This window comes from Sapajus apella, unplaced genomic scaffold, assembly GCF_009761245.1.
Source record: "Sapajus apella isolate SASKATOON/1434 unplaced genomic scaffold, GSC_monkey_1.0 scaffold2, whole genome shotgun sequence".
Taxonomy (NCBI): domain Eukaryota; kingdom Metazoa; phylum Chordata; class Mammalia; order Primates; family Cebidae; genus Sapajus; species Sapajus apella.
In genome coordinates, this window is record NW_022436942.1 from 43,396,325 (window position 1) to 43,418,822 (window position 22,498).

Consider the following 22,498-nt stretch of genomic DNA (forward strand, 5'->3'; position numbering starts at 1 on the left):
TTTTTAAAATGTGTATATTACCAAAACAATAAATAAATCCGACTATTGGTTTTCTCAGCTTATTTTTGTTTGTTTTTGAAGAATAAAATCAAAATATTTTTGTAGCATTATAGGTTTACTTAAGGGAACAAATCCTTATAGTATTAATTTGTATATAGTTTGCACTAAATAAATCAGACCTCTTTTTGTTGCTTATACTCTCAAATGTACTCAGTCTTTTTTTTTTTTTTATGTCTTTGGCATGAATTTGTACTGAAATAACATTTAAGAACATTTTCAGTTAAGATGCTTTATGCTTTGGAGAAAAAAATGCCAGCATATGAAGAACAGTATTGAGTAACCTGATAACCTGCATAATCCCCACCCTCCTAGCAATTTCAAACAGATTAGGAGTTTTAGATAATAAACCCTAGGGGATTTATGTGATAAAACCATGTTGAGGAAAATTCATTAATACGTCAATTTGTGAACATAAGCAGTATATTTGAAATGTTTGTTTATGCCCCATGAAAATTTTAACAATTTAGCATTATATTTGAAGGAACTAAAATTTGACCCCATTCAAGATCAATTGTTTTCACAAAACATTTCCATCTTCCATACATTAGCAACGTGTCAGCATAGAAAAAGAAAAAGAACTGGTATATTACTGAAGTCTTTACTACATGAAAGTATTTCACAAAATAAGAAACTGTTTTAAACTGCAGAATAAATTCGATATTTAAATTTTCACTCAAGTATACTTTTTGAGATAGGGTGTCTGGGATTCTAGGAATCAGGAATTACACATTATTGAAAGATTAAGGCTTGATTTTAAGATCACCATTGAAAGAAATATAAACAAAGATAGCAACCAAAAAGATAATAATTATAGTAAATTTACTTTATTAAAGTCAAATTTTTCTAGTTCCCCAAGGACAGTGTTTTCTTTACACATCCTATAGCAGCCAATCTATCATATGTCCTAGGCATTAGAAATTATTTATTCACAATTGCTACAAAGAGAATAAAATACCCAGGAATACAACTAACAAAGGATGTAAAGGACCTCTTCAAGGAGAACTACAAACCACTGCTCAATGAAATAAGAGAGGACACAAACAGATGGAAAAACATTCCATGCTCATGGTTAGGAAGAATTAATATTGTGAACATGGCCATACTGTCCAAAGTAATTTATAGATCCAATACTATCCCCATCAAGCTACCAATGACCTTCTTCACAGAACTGGAAAAAACCACTTTAAAACTTCATATGGAACCACAACAGAGCCCGAATAGCCAAGACAGTCCCAAGGGAAAAAAAAAAAAAAAAAAAAAAAGGTAGAGGCATCACACTGCCAGACTTCAAACTGTACTACAAGGCAACAGTAATCAAAGCAGCATGGTACTGGTACCAAAACAGAGATATAGACCACCAATGGAATGGAACAGAGGCCTTGGAAGCAACACCACACATCTACAACCATCTGATCTTGGACAAACCTGACAAAAACAAGCAATAGGGAAAGGACTCCATGTTTAATAAATGGTGTTGGGGAAACTGGCTAGCAATGTGCAGAAAGTAGAAACTGGACCCCTTCCTGACACCTTACACTAAAATTAACTCCAGATGGATTAAAGATTTAAACATAAAACCTAATACCATAAAATCTCTAGAAGAAAATGTAGGCAAAACCATCAGGGACATAGGCACAGGCAAGGCCTTCATGACTAAAACACCAAAAGCATCAGCAACAAAAGCCAAAATAGACAAATGGGATCTAATTAAACTCCAGAGCTTCTGCACAGCAAAAGAAACCATCATTAGAGTGAACTGGCAACCAACAGAATGGGAACAAATTTTTGCAATCTACCCATCTGACAAAGGGCTAATATCCAGAATCTACAAATAACTAAAACAAATTTGCAAGAAAAACAACAAGCCCATTCAAAAGTGAGAGAAGGATATGAACAGACACTTTTCAAAAGAAGACGTATATGAGACCAACAAATATATGAAAAAATGCTCATCACTGGTCATTAGAGAAATGCAAATCAAAACCACATTGAGATACCACCTCATGCCAGTTGGAATGGCGATCATTAAAAAATCTGGAGAGAACAGATGCTGGAGAAGATGTGGAGAAATAGGAACACTTTTACACTGTTGGTGGGAGTGTAAATTAGTTCAACCATTGTGGAAGACAGTGTGGTGATTCCTCAAGGACCTAGAAATAGAAATTCAGTTTGACCCAGCAATCCCATTGCTGAGTATATATCCAAAGGACTATAAATCGTTCTATTATAAAGACACATGTACACATATGTTCATTGCAGCCCTGTGTACAATAGCAAAGACCTGTAACTAACCCAAATGCCCATCGATGATAGACTGGACAAGAAAAATGTGGCACATATATACCATGGAATACTATGCAGCCATAAAAAACAATGAGTTCGTGGTTTTTGTAGGGACATGAATGAATCTGGAAACCATCATTCTCAGCTAACTGACACAAGAACAGAAAACCAAACACTGCATGTTCTCACTCATAGGTGGGTGTTGAACAATGAGAACACGTGGACTCAGGGAGAGAAGCATCACACACTGGGGGCTGGGGGCAGTGGGGAGGGCTGGGGGAGGGACAGCGGGGGTTAAAGATGGTGGGGAGGGATGACATGAGGAGAAATGCTGAATATAGATGAAGGAGGAATAGAGGGAGAAAACTACCTGGTTATGTGTGCACCTATGCAGCAACCCTGCATGACCTGCACATGTACCCCAGAACCTAAAGTGAAATAAAAAATAAATAATAAAAAAAGAAATATTCCAGATACATGTCATGTAAAAAAAATTATTTTCCAAGGATAGTTTCCTGTACATTGTTTAATGACATGCAATAAAATTACCTAAGACCAAATCTGAAGCATTGCTGTACCATTGAGAGAAGACAGCATTAGCAATATGCACACAATTCTATGAAATATTGGAAGACGAAAGAAACACAACTTTTTACAATACAACTAGCTAAGTTATAACCCTCCTACCATCAAATTTTACATGGCATAAATTTATACTTTTTAATCATCAGGAAGAATAGGGACAGGTATACAAGGACCCATGCTGGCAGAATGTCCTCTTGCTATTAATGTGGAATTCATTTCTATACATGGACACCCATCTACCCTAGCTTTGTCTCTCAAGCCAGGGAAAGATGGTGATAGGAGGAGTATAAAGGAATAATTTAAAGACAGCTATCTTGGGCCCTAATAGAAATGCAAATGAAGGGACTAAGGGCAAAATTGCAACAGAATATTTTACGTTTTTATCTTTCAGGAATCCCCCCTTCGTTCTTTCTGTCTCTATTTGACTGATATCATCATTCACTCTCCCTCCCCACCCCCACTGTACAGACCAACTCAAAAATACATAAATACCATCTGTTTCATTATCAATTCAGTGCTAATCATTGCTGGTAGATAAGTTTCACAGAAATAAAGCTTTTAAAACAAATCTATTAGGAACAAAAAAAAAAAAACACAACAACTCTTACAGCCATGAAAAATTATCTACTACTTTCAAATCCACATATTTGACAGAAACAGTTCCCAATCAAGTTAACTTTATAGTCCATATGAGGATATTTGATGATTTTCAGAAGCAATGCAAAATCTTTTAATTATATATGAGTTTACACTAGACAGAACATTGGACTAGTGAATGAAATATAAAGGATAAGCAATGGAAGTAATGAAACAGGCAGAAATTCATTAGTAAATTAGTCACATTGAGATAAACCACCCTACATATAATCAAATCAGAAGTTCTATTCTGAATATATTTATTATTTTGTTTTTCATATAAGGATGCATACATCATAAAGATTTAGAATTACATGCTATCTCACAATGATGTTTTGAAGGTTAAAGTTCTCTCTTTGCCTAAACATTCATTTTTACTCAGATAAAATGAAACCTAAAAAGTAATTCTCTCCTTGTCTGAGATACAAACAGATATCAAATATCTTCTCAAATTGTTTATGTTCTACAAATATGTAAGAAGCACTTTCCTCCACTTCCCTCCCAGAGGCATTTCTCATGAACTTCTGGATAACATGGTACCTTTTTTATTTACTTAGGGAAATGCACTGAGCATCTAACTACTCTTCAATCTTATTAGGAGACAGTCTTTATTTATGTATTTGCATTATTGCCTGTCCCAGACCTATTCATTCATATTCCAAGTAAATTTCAATGTACTTGACTCAGCTAGTTTCTTAACGTTGAAGACTACTCACATTTCATGTTGGATATCTAATCTGCAGAGTGACCCTTATGTGAATTAAATAATCTAATAACATGTCATATGATGCAAAAACATTAAGATGAGGAGAACCATGGCCTATGGAAAATAATTTTTAAAAGTTAGCTAACAGCACAGCATGGCTGAGGCCTATGAGTAAAGGAAGATTGCATAAAATATGCAATTTAGGGAGCAAATAGAGACATTTTGCAAGTCCTGATTCAAAGACACACAATTAAAAACTACATACACTGAATAATCATCTTTCATTATAAAATTAATTTATTTTACTTAGACTTTGTTCATACCCCTCATGCCTAAAGGAAATGACCAAAATAATGTGTTCAATTATTTTATTCATTCAGATACTTATAGTTAGAAAACAATATTTCTATCTTCTAAAATGTCTTTAGTGAGCTATAATTTGATTAGCAAACAGATGCCTTGGTCTTTTCAAGTGATCTTAGCAAAAAAAAATAAGTGACAGAAAAGGAAAGCACAAATCCAGTTACATCAGAAAATACTGCAAATATGTGACATCTAAAATGTAATTGGTGAATTATGGATAAAATATGAGTTTTGTGAAATTTTTCCATATCGACAAACAGAAGTAAACACATGAATTTTTAAATGTCTTTTTGGACTAACACTTTAATTTTGGAGGATGTGAGCTTTACAAGTTATTCTCAAATATTAAAAGAATCATAATGATTTCATACATTTTAGCTATTTTTTTAATTCTGTGATTTTACATTAACACCAAAAACAAGCATTAATGCTTAATGAAGAGTGACAATGCATTAGGAATAGTATAAGCCCTTTACATTTTGCATATGTTATGTAATTGAATCTTATACTAACCTTATGCGACTGTTACTAATGCCTTCATTTCGCAAATGAGAACAATTATTTTCAGTCATGAAAATGATAGATAAGATTTCTATTGAAAATTTTTCTGGCTGGCACAGTGGCTCCCACCTGTAACCCCAGCACTTTGGGAGGCTTAGGTGGGTGGATCAGGAAGTCAGGAGCTGGAGACCAGCCTGGCTAACATAGTGAAACCCAGTCTCTACTAAAAATACAAAATTAGCATGGCAGGGGGCGCCTGTAATCCCAGCTACTCAGGAGAATGAGGCAGGAAAATTGCTTGAACCTGGATGGTGGAGGTTGCAATGAGCCATTGTACTCTAGTCTGGGCAACAGAGTGAGACTTGATCTCAAAAAAAAAAAACAATTCTAAGGGTGTATTTAAAAGACCAATTTTTATTTATTTTTGAGATTAATAAAATATCTAATTATTATATAATATGCCATATATGATTTGAAAATTATATATTAATAGAAGTGGTTTTTCATTACACAATCCTAAAACATTTAGCAGTTTTAAAAAATTTAACTATAAAATGTTTATCTCAAAGTTTTTCATATTTTCCAGTGCTACTTCTTATGTTTAATGATGATTACCAGGGATTTTGTTCATCACTCACAAATACTGATTTTTAGCTTTCTACAGTTCTATAGTTTTCTATAATCCTGAGCACAAAAATTGTATACAGTTTGATGTAGTGGGAAAGTGGAATGTCCTCGATACACAAATACCTTATTTATCCACATATTTTGAGGAAATTATATTCTATTTCTAGGGTAGTTTTATGCAAAAATATGCAAAATCACATACATAAACACACACTCTAAACCCCCATAGCGGGAAAGTCAATAAATTGTAGTTATTCACGTTTATTATCCAAAAAGGGCTGTACAAAAAAGTTAGTTTGTAAAAATTAGATTAGCATATTTTTCTTTTAGTTAAACAATTTTAGTCATAGGCAAGAAAAAGAAAAAATTAAAGTTTTCAGAATGAGTTATAAAGGATGAATGCATAGTACAGTATTCAAGATATTACTCTATGATGCACCACCCAGAACACCCTTCAGAAATTAAGAACTTATTTTCCAAGTGCTGGAAGTGCTGTTACCTTTGAGGCTTGCCTCAATTCAGCGCTACCTTACAGGAGGTCACATTCTCATAGAAGGGCAGCTGCAAGCAATGCCTGCCAATGTGGGGGTATCAAAGGCAGCCCCCTTCTTTACGGGGGAAAACTCTGAATGAATATCCTAGCCTCAACCTCCATTGAGATCTCATCAAACTTCAGCTTCTCCCTTGAACCAGTCTTGCTTCTGTCACTTCCCTTCCATAGGTGTTGCTCTGTAACGCTTCCTCGTTGACCTCTTGCACATTAATCTCGGCCTCAGAGTCAGCTTTCTGGGGAGCACAGTCTGGGAAAATACTCCTAGTTTTGTTTTGTTTTACTTGAGTAACTTCACCATCAAAAGCATTCCAGGGACAGCAATGATAATAACCAATGTAAGGGAACAATTAAATCAACAAGAAGATTCAGAATTAAGTGGCCAGCTTTGTATGTCAGTCTGACAGGGCAAGCTGCCAAGAAGGTACAGCCCATTCGGTGCTGCTCTGAAGAAAGTGATATGGTAAAATAGGCCAGAACACCAGGAGAATTTTAAGACTGTATCTCTTATAAAAAGGCTTGGCCTGTTTTGAAAATAGTTATAATTCATTTTTATAATGTGTATTTGAATAGTGAAAATAATCTGACAAATTTAGCATCTGTTAAAGTGAGAATCAAATTATTCCCTACCAATACATGATTTTTTTGGTAAAATACTCCAATGTATTTTTTAAAATTCTAATTTTGAAGAAAAATTGCCAAAATGTTACAAATGTAATTGCCACTGTAAATGGAACTAATCCAATACAACACAAGACTAATGGTTTTGGCTAAAATTAAATTTATCTTAGAATCAAACATCAAAATAAAACTTTAATAAGAGTAATTTCTTACTAATCTGAAGATGTCAGTTTTTTTTTTTTTAATGTAAATCTACAAATTTTAAGAGACATATCATCCCCGTCAGGTTGAAGCAGGAAGATTTGGGTGTCGTTCCAGCTAATTTAGTGCAGACTCATGTGGCATCTTAGTAATTCAAATAATAAATCCTTCTTATATAATTAAGATTGCAACTCTAGTTTCAAAATTTGAAAAACAAAAAAGCCATGTAAACCTTATTGCTCTATTGAAAATGGCTGGACCCAGTTGCCTCATAGAACCAGTGTTTCTAAAACATTGCTTTTAAGTAAAAGTACACATAAAATATATTACAGGGTATTAAATTGAATTACTTTGGCTTCATGTTTTGCTTATAAAGCAAATTTCTTACCCTGCCTTCTCATAACGTGTACTTAAGGAACAAAACTTTTCACAATGATTCTCTATATTTTGAAATCAAAGATGAGTTATTTTTAAAATTTATTTAATAAATATTTCTTAAGGTTTTCGTAATGTCTCACCACAGAACAGAGTTGATAATAATTTTCCCAAGGAATGTGCTCAAGAACTGACTCTTTCGCTCTTATTTAATCCCAATCAATCTTTACATTTTCCATGCTTTGTTTCATGCAGCCATAAATCCTCTGCATGCAGGCCAGTACACCAACAAATCAGTTTAAGGAGTTTGGCCCAATTTCTTAATGGGTCTTTAGGGAAAGTTCTCTAGGTCCTTACGAAATCACATAAGACACTGAAGAATTTTGGGAATACAATTTTAAAGTAACCACACAGTTAAGAAAAGACAACAAAAATTATTTTTTATAAATTTTGAATGAAAACTTGTAATTGGCTTTAGAAATACATTTTGATTAATATTTTAGCTAATGACAAAGGTAGCAGTTATAAATTTTTCTCAAAAATATGCAATGCTACCAAATATCACACTGTTCTCCATAAAATGTTTTGTTGAAAGAAACAAAATACACCATCTTTTTTTTAAGCTACTTGCTGCTAACCATTGTGAAAAAGAAAGGGAAAAAAAATCAGCCATATACTGGGAAATAAATCTGATACTCACAAGTAAGCATCAATGTTATTACATATTTATCTGGTGCTTGCAGCTAAATGATCTTGTACTCCCGTTAGACAAATAATCTCACAAAACACCTACTTCATACAAGGTCACTGAGCAACCCATAAAATGGTAAACATTTCTCTCACACATTTACCCATTACATCTTTACCTTTAGTCTATCTTTTCTATAGCTGAAATCTATCCATACATCCAATAACAAGCTTGCCTCTGATTGCTGATAATATCCAATCTACAGCAAATCTACCCTCGCTCATTGTTCCCTTTGTGAACGTTTTGCCTCCCTGCAACCAGGATAAACCCAACTCATTAAACTAAAAGTGTGGTCCTCGCAGTTTTTGGCTGAAAGGAACTGGCAGTGGCAAGATAGATAAGATATTCATAGATCATTAGTGTTTATTTTAAAGGAAGGGTCTTATAAGCAGCTTACAAATGGTCCTATCTTCAAATTAATTTTTAAACATCTCTGTCGAATAAGCATAAAGTGTTTTCTAATTTTCAAAATTAGGAAATGATTTTATTTGTAAAAGCTAATGAAGCTGTGCTCTAATGTGTAGACTTTCTTGCTTAAAGAGAAACAATGGTTTATTAATTGTAATGCATTACATCTTGTTTGAAGACATTTATTAAAGCTTTCCCAATTTCTTTTCTGTAGTCTCAATAAAAGTAATTTTTAAAGTTTTTCTTTGAATCATCTTTTTAATTTTTGTACCCATTAACCAATACTTTTAACATTTTAATGGATCTCTTTTGGCAAATTTTAGTTACCCAACAGGTATTAATTATATCAGGACCCTTTGAACTGACCACAAATATTAAAGGGATTATCTCACCATAATGTCCTCCAGCTCCATCCATTATGTTACAAATGACAGAATTTCATTTTCCTAGTGACAATAATATTCCATTGTATATTTTACCACATAAGTCAGACACAGAAAGACAAATCGTGCATGTTCTCATTCATATATGGCAGCTAAAAAGGTTGATCCCTTCAAGATAGAGAGTAGAATGATGGTCACCAGAGGATGGAAGAAGTAGTAGGAAGAGGGGATAAAGAAAGGTTGCTTAATGGCTACAAAAATACGGTTAGAAGGAGTAAGATCTAGTGTTCAATAGTACAATAAGATGACTATAGTTCATCATAATTTTGTGTAAGTTAAAACAAATAGAAAAGTGTAATTGGAATGGCCCTAACACAAAAAAATAATAAACATTTAAAGAGATTAATATTTTGGTAATTCTAATTTGATCATTATATAGCATATGCTTGTATGGAAATGTAACCCACATGTACCCACAAGTACCCTATAAAAATGTATAGCTATTATGTATCCATAAAAATTAAAAATAGAAAGTTTAAAAATGTATAAAAATCAAATTTTAATTATATTTAGCTTGTTTTTTCATTTTTAATATACTTAATTTATGCTTAGATCTGTATTTATATTAATACAATACTGTTAAGAATAGAGGACAATATTCGGTTTTTAAATACATGAATTTATCAAATGTACAAATAGATTTAGTTACTTGAATACAGAGAAATCAAACTTTTTCATTATTTCTTATACATAAAATTAATTCTCAATCCCTGCCCCTTTTGCCAAAGTTGGTTTGTAGAAGGTTTCCTGAGGAAGTTTTGTTGATGACAAACTAACTGATAGTCTTAAGCCGTGATCAAACTCTTTATGTTTACGCTCTCCTTGGGAGCAGGAGATGATTACTTATGATCTATATTAATGTGACCTTGGAGTTTCCACCCAAAAAATATCCAAATCAACTTTTAAGAGCAGAGATAAGTGACTCTTTATTTATTATCTTCCTGCCATATGTTGTAGTCTCACCACAAAACCCACCACTAAGAGACTTCAAGAAGCTACGAAGACTTTACAGTTTTCACTTTGGTAACCTACCATAAATGAAAAATCTAAAATTATAGCACTATTTATAATACGATACAAAAATTTAGAACCAAAAGGCAATTTATTACCATAGAGTAACAATTAAGGAAAGATTAAGTGTTTTACAATTGTTAGGTATGAAGAGTTAACAAGGTTTCCTACAATCATAAGTACATTAAACCAAAAAATATGAATAGAAAAAAATGGAAGAAAATGCAGAAACATATTTACAATTATTTTTTTTTGGTACACCAACTGTTCATCATATTTTCTTAATAGTTTTCTTTATCTTGTAAACCACTTATATTCTTTTTACTTTTATAAGTTATATGATTTTAAAATAAAGCATTTATTTTAATTTCAAAATATGACTATACATGTTTTTGTGCATACACAATGCAAATTAGTCAAAATTAATTATCATTTTTTAAATTTTTAAACAACTTTAAAGTGCATAAACCTGGATATATAACCTAGAAATATCTTTATTTAAAATGCAGTTCCAAATATGATTAATTTACAGCTGAACAATGGTTCACATACATGGGAAACTGAAATAAAACATGTATGTGCAAATAGACGTTACTATGTCTGCCTTTGGTCTTATTTCTTTTTTTTTTTTTTTTTTTTTTTTGAGATGAAGTCTCTGTCACCCAAGCTGGAGTGCAGTGACATGATCTTGACTCACTGCAACCTCTACTTCACTGCAACCTCTAACTCCTGCCTCAGTCTCCCAAGTAGCTGGGACTACAGGTGCGTGCCACCACACCCAGCTAATTTTTTGTGTTTTTAGTAGAGACAAGGTCTCCCCATGTTAGCCAAGATGGTCTCGATCTCCTGACTTCAGGATCTGCCTGCCTCAGCTTCCCAAAATGGTGGGATGGTCCTATTTCTATGTATGCTATTCTAAAGTATATGTTATTTATAAATTATTTTCATTTTTCTTAACAAAGCATTGTTAAAGTTTTAAAAGAAGATTATATCACATAGGGATGCTATATGAAAGAACAGTAACTGACTGGCTTAATTTAGAAAAAAAAAAAATTCAAAGGATCTTGGATATGTGATAGAATAAATATTGCCTAGTCAATGGGTTCAAACATTGCCCAAGTCTTTTCTTTAAGCTTCTAAGACTTCATTTTGACTAAGTAACAGGAAGTAATGCCAGAATCACATCACAGGAGCCATTGCATGAGAACACTGCCACTGTTACTACCACTGCGGTTATGATGTCACCACCAGGACTTTGATCCCTCCTTGCTGGAAGTTCCAAGACTAGTCCAGGCCCTTTCAGCTTGCAAAGGCCAGCTACTGGAGACTTACACCTTACTTGGTTTATCTTCAGACATCTGAGTGTTCAGATGCTTTCTAGCTACAAAAGTGAAAAGTGCACTGCAATGTTATATTTTTGTACTATCAAAACTGCTTTAGCATCTACATCTTAGTTGAGTGAGCAGCATATTCCTAGTCACTCACAGTAAAAACCTGGAATTCAGCCTTAAATATTTACTCCTTGCCCTGCTTATTCACTGTATTACCAAGTTTTATCAGTTTAAAATATTTCAACATCAATGTCCTACTTTTATTCTAATGATCTCTGCCTTAACAAATGGCTTTCTTAATATTACCAGAACTGCTGGAATCATATTGTTTATTTCTTTTTATGGGAGATGTTAAAAATAGATATCAGCCTCAAACTGTGATTCAACTAACAATATATCTTTGAAATATATACACGTATATTAGAAAATTATAGAAATAGAAGGAAAATGTGATAAATGATTCGTCAAATCAGCTTTAGAAATTGACAGACAGGGGTGAAAACAATAAATAATAATATAGAAGAGGTAAATACCTTTATCAACAAGCTTGATTTAAAAGATATTTTATCCATTTTCTTTTGCTACTCTAATATGTTATCACAAACCTAGTGGTGGAATCAATATAAATTTATTATTGTAATAGCTTTATTGGTCAGGAGTTTGACACATGTCTCACCAAGCTAAAATCAAGGAGTCAGCGAGGCTGCCTTTCTTTCTTCAGGCTCCAAGGACAAATCTTTTTTTCTTGCTTTTCTCACCTGCTAGAGAAAACTCACAATCCTAGGCTCATGGGTCCTGTGTTCCATCTTCAAGGCTGGCAAAATAGAATCTTTTTCAAACTCTTCTCATTTGTCACATTTCTCTCACTTAACAAAGCTGGGACCATTTCATGGTTCTTAACCTTAATCATTTTTGCATAACCGCTTTTATCGTGTAAAGTAACATATTCGTGGGTTCCAAAAATTAGGACACGGACATCATTTAGGGGCTATTATTCTACCCGGAACAAAAATAATTGAACTGTAAACCTCCAAAAGAAAGGATGTCCATTGTTCTCAAACCTATGCTTGAAACTCTCCAAAAATGAACATAAAGGCAATATTGACAACCAAAAATTCAGAAATAATTTAGGTCATTTTGCCTGACTACAATTAAAAATATAGATATCATAAAAATAGCTAAAATGTTTAAAGATCAGTAAATTTATAAGCCTGATAATAAAATGAAATTCATGTGGAATAAAAGGAAAATTAAATGACAACCTACCATAAATACATAATGTTAAGAGCATAGTGCATCAAAAGCTTGGAGGTGGAGCTAAAGTGATCCTCAAAGGAATCATAGATAACAGTTATGCTCACTATCATCAAATAAGAAAATCAAAAATAAACAAGTTTATTCTTTGGAAGATCTAAACAGAGGACAAAAAAGTCACTACAAATAAAAATACAGATACAAGTCTAAGAGGAAAACTAAATAACTAATAAAGGCAATGATTTATGGCAAGAGTCAAGTAGACAATACTTTCATATTTATGACTCAGAAAGAGAGAGTGAAAGAGAGAGGGAATCTGACTGCCTATTTTCTTTCTGACCTAATTTCTCAGAGACCATCCCCTAACATAATACCACCGCCCCCAAAACACTGTTTCTTTGTTGTTCCTGAAAAATGACAGATATGTTCTGTCTCAGGAAATTATACCTACTTTTACACTGTGCCTGGAATTCTTTCACCATGTACATATCTTCAATATAATCTTTTGTTCTTTCTTTCCATTATGCTCTCTACTGATGGCATTATTTAACATTGAAACCATCCTAACCCTATTTAATTATTTTCTTTCCTTTTTGAAAGTTTTCTTCTGTAACTACTATCATCATCAGAGATACTATATAGTCCACAGAACTCAGTAAGGTTAGGAATTTTGTTTTGTTTGTTCCTTGTAACTAAATGATAGAAAAGTGAATGTTTAATACAAGATATGTGGCTGTAAATAAATATAGGAATTGATGAAAGTAAAGGGATAAACATGAAAAACAACTGTAGACATATAGAAAATAAAACTAACAAAAAATACAACTTTCTGGAAATAGGATTCCAAATCTATATGAAATCTGATTATTTGGGAAAATTTAGACATTGTATTTTTAACATGTATAGAATAACAGCAAATAATCTTTATATTCAGTAGATGCAAGAAAAAGAATTCATCTGAATATTTTAAGTACAGGCATAGACTTTAATTTTTGAAATAAAAATATCTCTTTAATTGTATATTATTCTGAGTATCCTTTGCTTAAGGAAGTTGCTTGGAACTTGATTTGGGCATTAAGGATTAAAATGATAAGAGTGAGGACAAAGTATTAAGATATGATATATAGATAAATTCATTTATTGTGACTTTTCTTGTTTTCTGCACATAATACACAAATTTAAATTATGAGAATAAAGTACTTGTGTAAGGCATTAAGTTTGAGTTTATAATAATCAAGGAAATAACAATTATATATGAAAACAAAGTAGTTTTATTATGTAGAGTCCCATTTTATAGTCGTTCTTACTTGTGGAATTGCTCTCTATACCCATATTTATTATTACATAGAATAGTCATTGCTTTTTTATTAACCATATGTACTAGCCCATTCTCACACTGCTATGGAGAAACACACAAGAGTGGGTAATTTATTTTAAAAAGAGATTTATGCAGGATGGGTGTGGTGGCTCACATCTCTAAATCCCAGACTTTGGGAGATGGAGGTGGGTGGGTCACCTGAGGTCAGGAGTTTGAGACCAGCTTGGCCAAGATGGTGAAACCCCGTCTCTACTAAAAATACAAAAATACACGGTGGCTCATGCCTGTAATCTCAATACTTTGGGAGGCCGAGGCAGGTGGATCACCTGAGGTCAGCAGTTTGAGACCAACCTGACTGACTTGGTAAAACTGTCTCTAATCAAAATACAGAAAAAATAATAGCCAGGTGCGGTGGCACATGCCTGTAATCCCAACTATTTGGAAGGCTGAGGTAGGAGAATCACTTGAACCTAGGAGATGGAGGTTGCAGTGAGCCAAGATGTCACCATTGCACAACAGCCTTCACAACAAGAGCAAAAATTGAAAGAAAGAGAAAAAGAGAAGGAAGGAAGGAAGGAAGGAAGGAAGGAAGGAAGGAAGGAAGGAAGGAAGGAAGGAAGGAAGGAAGGTGGGAGGGAGGGATGGAAGAGGGAAGGAAGGAGCAAAGGAAGGAAGGAAAAAGGTTTAGTTGACTCACAATTCTGCATGGCTGGGGAGGCCTCAGGAAATTTATATTCATGGTGGCACCTCTTTACAGTGTGGCAGGAGAGAAAATGAGTGCCAGAAGGGAACATGCCATACACTTATAAAACCATTTGATCTCCTGAGACTTACTCATTATCAAGAGAACAGTAGGGGGGAAACCACCCTCGTGATTCAGTTACCACCACCTGGTCCCACCCTTGACATGTAGGGATTATTACAATTCAAGGTGAGATTTGGGTGGGGACAGAGTGCCAAACCATATCACCAGCTATCCCTCTTTTTCTAACAGAATCCAGATTTTCTTTTTGGTAACCAGCCTTCCTCCAATTTTATCATATATTTTTATGGTCTTCAACCCACAGCAAGTTCCACTGATAGGTCCTCAGTGTCATCTAATCAACATAATCCTGTCACATTGCTGAAGATTAGTTGTGATATGAGGAGTAGCCTCAATAAATAAGACCAAACTCAGGGGATTGTTTGATTGTGGTCAGGGTTCATGTTCTCTATCTTCACTGTGAATTAGAGCATTTGAAGCCCTGGTTGCTAGTGGCTGCCATTCGGTAAGCTAATTAAAAATCCCTGAGGCCTAAACCAGGTAAGAAAGAGAGCATTGCTGAGAGAGTCAGAGAAAAACTGAGCTAGAGTCCTGATTGGACCATGCCTGCCATCAGAATTATCTCTTTATCTCTAGCTTTTTAGTTACATAAATTCAGAAATCTTTCCATTGTTGAAGTGGTTTTTATTTATAAAGACATAAGAGTGTGTGTGTGTAAGTGTGTGTTGTGTTGTATTGTGTAAGATTTGGATTTTAAGAAAATGCTTTTTTTGATTTTGTCATTTTTTAACTGAGATTCTATTTGCTATATATAAAGTTCTTCCCGCTAGCACCGCCTAAAAGTGTTCTTTGTATCCAATTAAATATCTCAGCAGTTTTGCTTCCCTAACTGTAGTTTTGTCCCCTGAACCTTAAAATAAATTTTAATATGAACATGTAGACACTTCTTCAGTGCATTATTGCAGATTGAAATAATTGGCTCTATAATTATATTGTTTCTCTTTAGAAAAATAGAATCAGAGCACTAATACTGCAATTTGTACATTGATCCCTTTATATCATTCTGTCAGACTTCTGGCCTTCAAAGATTTCCTGAATATATTATAATATAGCATAATTCATTCATTTTGCCATCCACACCATTTGTGAGAATGATCTCATTAATTACTTTCAATTTCAACCATTATGCCCTAATCTGAAACTATGTCCTTTTCTTCAATATTTTTGTCATGATATTTTAAACTCTTTCTTCAGGAAAAAATAATAATCCCAGCCCTTTGTGAAGACATGATAAATTATTTCCATGAAGGCTCATTTACAAAAAACAACAAAGAGTTCTTACAAGAAACAAGGGAACAATCAATTCAGATGAAAAAGATGTGACCTATGCCTACCCAAACCCAAATGAACCTTTTCCATGGTTCAAAAATTTGGTTAGCTTATTTCTGTTTGTTTTCTTTTTCATTTTCATGCTTCTATGCATTTCCAGCTGGACTGACTCTGGAAGGAGCAATATATTACAAGAAAGCTTGTTCTTGTATTTCTAATCTGATTTCAACCTTTCATGAGAAAGTTTAGGATAATCACAAGAATGCTGAATTTCTTATCTGAACCTCATCTCTCAACCTTAAAAGGCTTACCCATCACTAGTTCTTAATTTCCAGTGTTCCCTTCTGGGCTAGAATATTTGTTATGATTAATGTATCTCTGATCTTTCTCTGCGTCTCTGTCTCATTCTTTTTCTTCCCCTGTCTTCCAAAGATAACATCTTTCCGGTGTTTCTCTCACATTTACTTGTTTATTTTCAGCTCTTTCATCTCTTAAAAGGTTAACTTTGGAATCATGGCTAGAGATTCCTAGTGGACTGGAAAGTCCACGCGAAAAATATGTTAGAGATTGTGAGTTAACTTTATAATCTTTTCTCTATTAAAAACAATAGTTCCAACATTGAGTTACTTGTCTGGATTGTACAATTAAGGTAATATTAAACATATAATATTTGTCACTATCAGGCAATTATTGATTGTATAATGGATATAATTAAGTTTTAAATTCATTCTCATATACATATTCTTAAATGCAATAATTAAAAGCATTACTTTCAAAATGCACTATTTTATTAGAGCAAGAAATTGAAGCCGTTATTGACTTTATTTCAGTATCTTGATCTGTGAACATAGTAACAAGAGAGAATAAAGCCAGGAACACTGAAGTATTATGAGCTTAATTTACCATTTTGCCAAGGAGTCTGAGAGTTGGGAGAAAGGCCTACATGGAAGTTAGATTAAATTGAGAGCCAGCAAAAAGTATATTGGAGAAATAAAAATAATAGCCTTGCTACCTAAGAAAAAGTGCAAACGAGAGTGGACAAAGAACACAGAGGAATAGAAATAAGGAACAGATGAAAACATATTATTTTAAGGCACAACCCGTAATTCTTTGGCTAAAAAGAGTTCCATAAGCTAGTCAATATGAACCAAATCCCTTCTTAGTAACAGTAGTAATGTTACTTTTTAAACATCTGCTAATTATTTTTTAAAACTAAACTACATATTTGAAAAGAATAAGCAAATGAAGTATTTTTTTAAAAACACTTCAATATAATTTTGATGCATACAGTCATAGCAAGCTATTTTTGTCATAAAATATTTAATTAGAGGAAAAGTGGGAAAATCAGTGAACGAATAAAGAACTTCTGATTATACTCCACAACACTTTTATTCTCCACAGCTTTGCTTTTCTCATGACATGATGGCATATAACACTTAATTGAAGGAGTTCTATTCTAGATCATTTATTACTAGAGATATTTTATAAGGCATAACAAAACCTGTGAAACTATTATATAGGCTTTTTATTTAATCCAATCACAATTGTTGTTTCTGCTACAGATGCTGTATCTAGAGCATTTCTGAACAGCCAGCTGCGGGAGTGGCTCAGTTTATGGAAAAAGAAATCAGGTATTGATAGAGATTGAAATCTGTAGTTCTCATTAACCATCTAGCTCAGAGCAAGTAAATTAAGTCCGAAGCTTTAGGAGTTAGTTAGTTACTATTTTTCTTTTTATTCTGATTTTCTGATAAGGATAAAAATAAACAAAATATCTCTCTCATATAATTATTATAAAAAATAAGTCTAATAGAGGTGGAAAACTATAGAAGAGAAATACTATAAAGTTAGAGATTATAAGAGAATAACAATGGGATTCTAGTAGATTGGACTTTGGAGTCAGGCATACCTGAGTCCATATCAGAACTTTTCTGCTTTCAAGCTGATGACTTTATGCAAATTCCAACTTCCTGTAGCCCCAGTTTCCTTACCTGTAAAAATTATGATACCTGTCTTATTGAGTGGTTTCGAGAATTAAGAAGATAAGATAATGTTTAGCAGAGCTCTTCAAAGGAAGTAACTAATAGTCAGTGGAACTAAAAATAATAATATGTGTTAATAAGGTGGTGCTTTCTAAGTGTTTTGAAGTCATAAAACTGACCAGGTAAGATATAACCTGCTGAAAGTGAGATTAATCTTTTTGAAATTTATGCTAAAGGATGGTGAGCTGAAATTCTGTTCCCATCACATTGGATAACTTAAATGCACGTTTTCATATATATTAAATAATGAGAATAATTTTAAACACATAAACCATTTTGATAAAAACTTTGTTTTTTTCAAAATTCCGCAAGGACTTTTTAAACTCCCTTAAGGTTATTGTCAATATGATGCTGTTTATTTCAACCTATGGAGCTGCTGTCTCCTTGTTTTTTTCCTCATCACATCTACCAGCTTTAACTGGTGTCAACTCTTTGTGACCTCTAGCGAGGCAAATGGCTGAAGCGTCTGGCAGGTTCATTTGCACAGTAATGAGTTCTGTCTACTAGTCTGCTAGAGACTGATGGGGAAAAGGAGATTACCTTCCACCACTGCCTATTAAATGTGATTGACATCCCTGTATGATATCTGTCTTCCTTAACAGCCCTCTCTCCTCCCCTAGAAACATTTCATGAGCACAAAGAGTTGTACTTAAATGAGGTCTGAAGCATTGCTCTTCTCCTTCCACATGTTTTCATTTCAATTGGTACAGTATAAAAAGAATTTTTTAGCAAAAAGAAAAAAATGATATAATACTGTGCATAACTGGTAAGAGAAAAAAATCTTTTCAGTGTTTAAAAATTTTTAAAAATACTTTATTGAGTCTCCTTCGGCAAAATAAACATAGAGAAGGAGTAGAAACTATATTCTAACTCATTATGTTTTCTTTAGCATCTTTAATTGTGCCATTTTGCTTAATATTTTAAAACTTTGATATTTATCATAGCTTTTATGTCTACATTTATTTTCTAATCTTCTGTTTTATTTTTTCTTTTAGTTCCATATTATCTATTTTAATACAACTTTTGTTTTATGGTGCAATTCCTATAAACTTCTTTAAAAAGAAGTATATTAATAGCTCAGTAACTCAAAAAATTGCAACAAACACAATAAGTATTTTATTTTATACTTCTGAATAATGCATTTCGCAGAAAACATTTTTAAAATCCTCAACATAAGAGATATATTTTAATTCTTGTAAAATTTATTTTTTCTATCATACTTTACCTTCAGCATAAAAGGCCATAAAATCATGTACATTTTATTTTAAGGTCCTATTCCCAGGGTCCATTTTTAAACAAAATGAAAGGCTAAATTCTATTTAATTGCAACAAATCATGGGTAAGTCATATCGAAATCCTTTCCATGCAGTAAAAATGTGACTAGCAGTTTCCATTGTTAGATGTTTACATTCCTGTGTATGCTTATGACCTGTGTTTCATGTCAAACTTCCACTTGGTCGAATTTTTAAATGTACCTAATCATAATATTATTTATGCTAAGATCTGATGACTTAATAGCTTAAATAGCTGCCCACCAACTTTGAACTACATTTATTACATTCCTGCATAAGCAACTGTCTACATAAGGTAACCATGAAGTTCTGTCTGTTGGTATAAGTTTGGGTACAGCTCCAATTGGAGCTATTTGAGGCATGAAATACACCTCAGCATAATTTAGAATTTCTGTATGTGTAAATCAACTATTTGACAAGAGCAATGTAGCCATGAAAGTGAGGGTAGAGCAGAAATGTGTTTACATTCACTCTACATTTATTTTCATTGAATGAGAAAGCAAAGGCAGGCAGCTGCAGAAGAAAAAGTCAAATGCTGCTGTTAAGAGTCACTAAACAATTTTGCCACATCAATTGTTTATGAGATATTTCTCACAGTTTTGCTGTTACAGAACAGTAAAAAACTAAAGAATAGATGTCATCTGTCAACTATAGCAAAACAGTGTTCTTACAGTCTCTTTGCAATAAAATAATGCTTCTTCTACATTAACAATTACTTCATTAAAGTATGGAGAAGGAGTTATTTGGGACCTTTCTGGTATTAGTATTGTAATTTAATTTAACTTAGAGCAGAGGAGGAAATTTAATCATCGTTATATGCTCATGCGATTAAAAATCATGAAAAGTAATTACGTCACCCATTGTAGAGTCCAAAGGAGTTATGATTGATATAGCACAAGAAATGCATTAGAGTTGAAAAGACAATTCTGAAAAAAATAACAGGAAGACATATTGATTTGTTTTTAAACACACAGACACTTTTTTGAATAATGTATTAAAAGCAAAATAATCAAGAGGCACAAGTATTTACTGGCATAACTTGAAGATATTGCAGGCTTGATTCCAGACCACTGCAAAAGCAAGTGACACAATTTTTTTTGTTTCCCAGTGCATATAAAGGTTGCGTTTACACTACACTGTAGTCTATTACGTGTGGAATAACATTATATCTACAGAAGCAATGTATTACATTGGTGCAAAGATAATTATGATTTTTGCAATTATTTTCAATGGAGAAAACTTCGATTGCTTTTGCACCAATTGAATACAAACCTTAACTAAAAATACTGTATATCAGAAAAAATGCTGATGATCATCTGGACCTTCAGTAGTCATAATATTTTGCTGGAAGAAGAGAGTCTTCATGCTGACGCTCCTCACTGATAAAAGTGGTGGCTGTTGAAGTTTGGGGTCGCTGTGGCAATTTTTAAAATAAGGCAACAGTGAAGCTTGTCACAGCAATTGACTCTTCCTTTCACAAAAGACTTCTCTAGCATGCAGTGCTGTTTGGCAGCATTTTAGCCACACTAGAACTCCCTTCAAAATTGGAGTCAATCCTTTCAAATCTTGCTGTTGTTTTGTCAGCTAAATTTATGTAGCGTTCCAATTCCTCTGTTGTCATTCCAACAATGTTCACAGCATCTTCACTTGGTGTAGATTTCATCTGAAGGAACCACTTTCTTGCCTCATCCATAAAAAGCAACTCCTTATTCATTCAAATTTTGTCATAAGATTGAAGCTATTCAGTCACATCTTCAAGATCTAATTCTTTTGCTATTTTTAATATATCTGCAGTTACTTCCTCCACTGAAGGCATGGATTCCTCAAAGTCATCCATGAGGGTTGGATTCAACTTCTTTCAAACTTCTGCTAATGTTGCTATTTTTACCTCCTCCCATGAATCACAAGTGTTTTTAATGGTATCTAAAATGGTGACTCCCTGCCAGAAGGTTTCAATTTACTTTCCCCAGATTCATGAGGGGAATCACTATCTGTGGCAGCTACAGCCAGCCTTATGAAATGTATTTCTTAAATACAAATACTTGAAAGTTGAACTTATTACTTGATCCCTGGGCTGCAAAATGGATGTTGTGTTAGCAGACATGAAAACATTAATCTCTTTGTACATCTTTATCAGGGCTCTTGGGTGACTAATTGCATTGTCAATGAGCAGTAGTATTTTGAAAGCAGTAGATTTTTTTCAAAGCAGTAGTTTTCAACAGTGAGCTTAAAATACTCAGTAAACCATGCTGTAAGCAGATGTGCTATCATCCAGGCTTTGTGCTTTCATTTATAGAGCACTGGCAGAGCAGATTTAGCATAAATCTTAAGAGCCCTAATATTTTGAGGATGGTAAATGAGCATTGGTTTCAACTTAAAGTCACCAGCTACATTAGCCTCAGCGTGTCCTCTGAAGGTAGATTTTGGCTTCTTCTCTGTCATTATGAAATTTCTAGATGGCATCTTCTTTCAATAGAAAGCTGTTGTGTCTACATTAAAAACCTAATAATTGGCAGTCACTTTCATCAATAATCTTAGCTAGATCTTCTAGATATCTTACTGCAGCTTCTACATCAACACTTGCTGCTTCTCCTTACACTCTACTGTTATAAAGATGACTTCAGCTCTTAAATGTTAAGTTTTCTAGTTTCAAATTCTTTTTCTGTAGCTTTCTTACCTCTCAGTCTTCACAGAGTTGAAGAAAGGTAGGACCTAGTTCTGGATTAGGCTTTGACTCACTTAAGGGAATGTTGTGGCTTCTCTGATCTTCTACTGAGATCACTAAAGCTTTCTCTGTATTAGTAATAAGTCTGTTTCACTTTTTTATTCGTGTGTTCAATTGTATAGTACTTCCAATTTTTTTCAAGAGCTTTGTTTTGCATCCACAACTTCACCAAATGTTGGCTTAAGGGGCCTAGGTTTGGCATATCTCAGCTTTCGACATGCCTTCCACAGTAAGTTTAATCGTTTGTAGCGTTTGATTTAAAATGAGAGTAGTGTTGCTTTTCTTTTCACTTGAACACTTCAAGCCCATCATAGGATTATTAATTG

General features: G+C 33.4%; 1 long non-coding RNA gene across 1 annotated transcript; it reads left to right on the plus strand.

Moving 5' to 3' along the window:
• Positions 1–6,638: 6,638 nt before the first annotated feature.
• On the plus strand, positions 6,639–21,211 carry LOC116557037. The gene is made up of 3 exons (XR_004271330.1): positions 6,639–6,649; positions 11,970–11,974; positions 21,104–21,211. It is a non-coding gene; the product is annotated as an uncharacterized LOC116557037 (long non-coding RNA).
• The last annotated feature ends 1,287 nt before the right edge of the window (positions 21,212–22,498 follow it).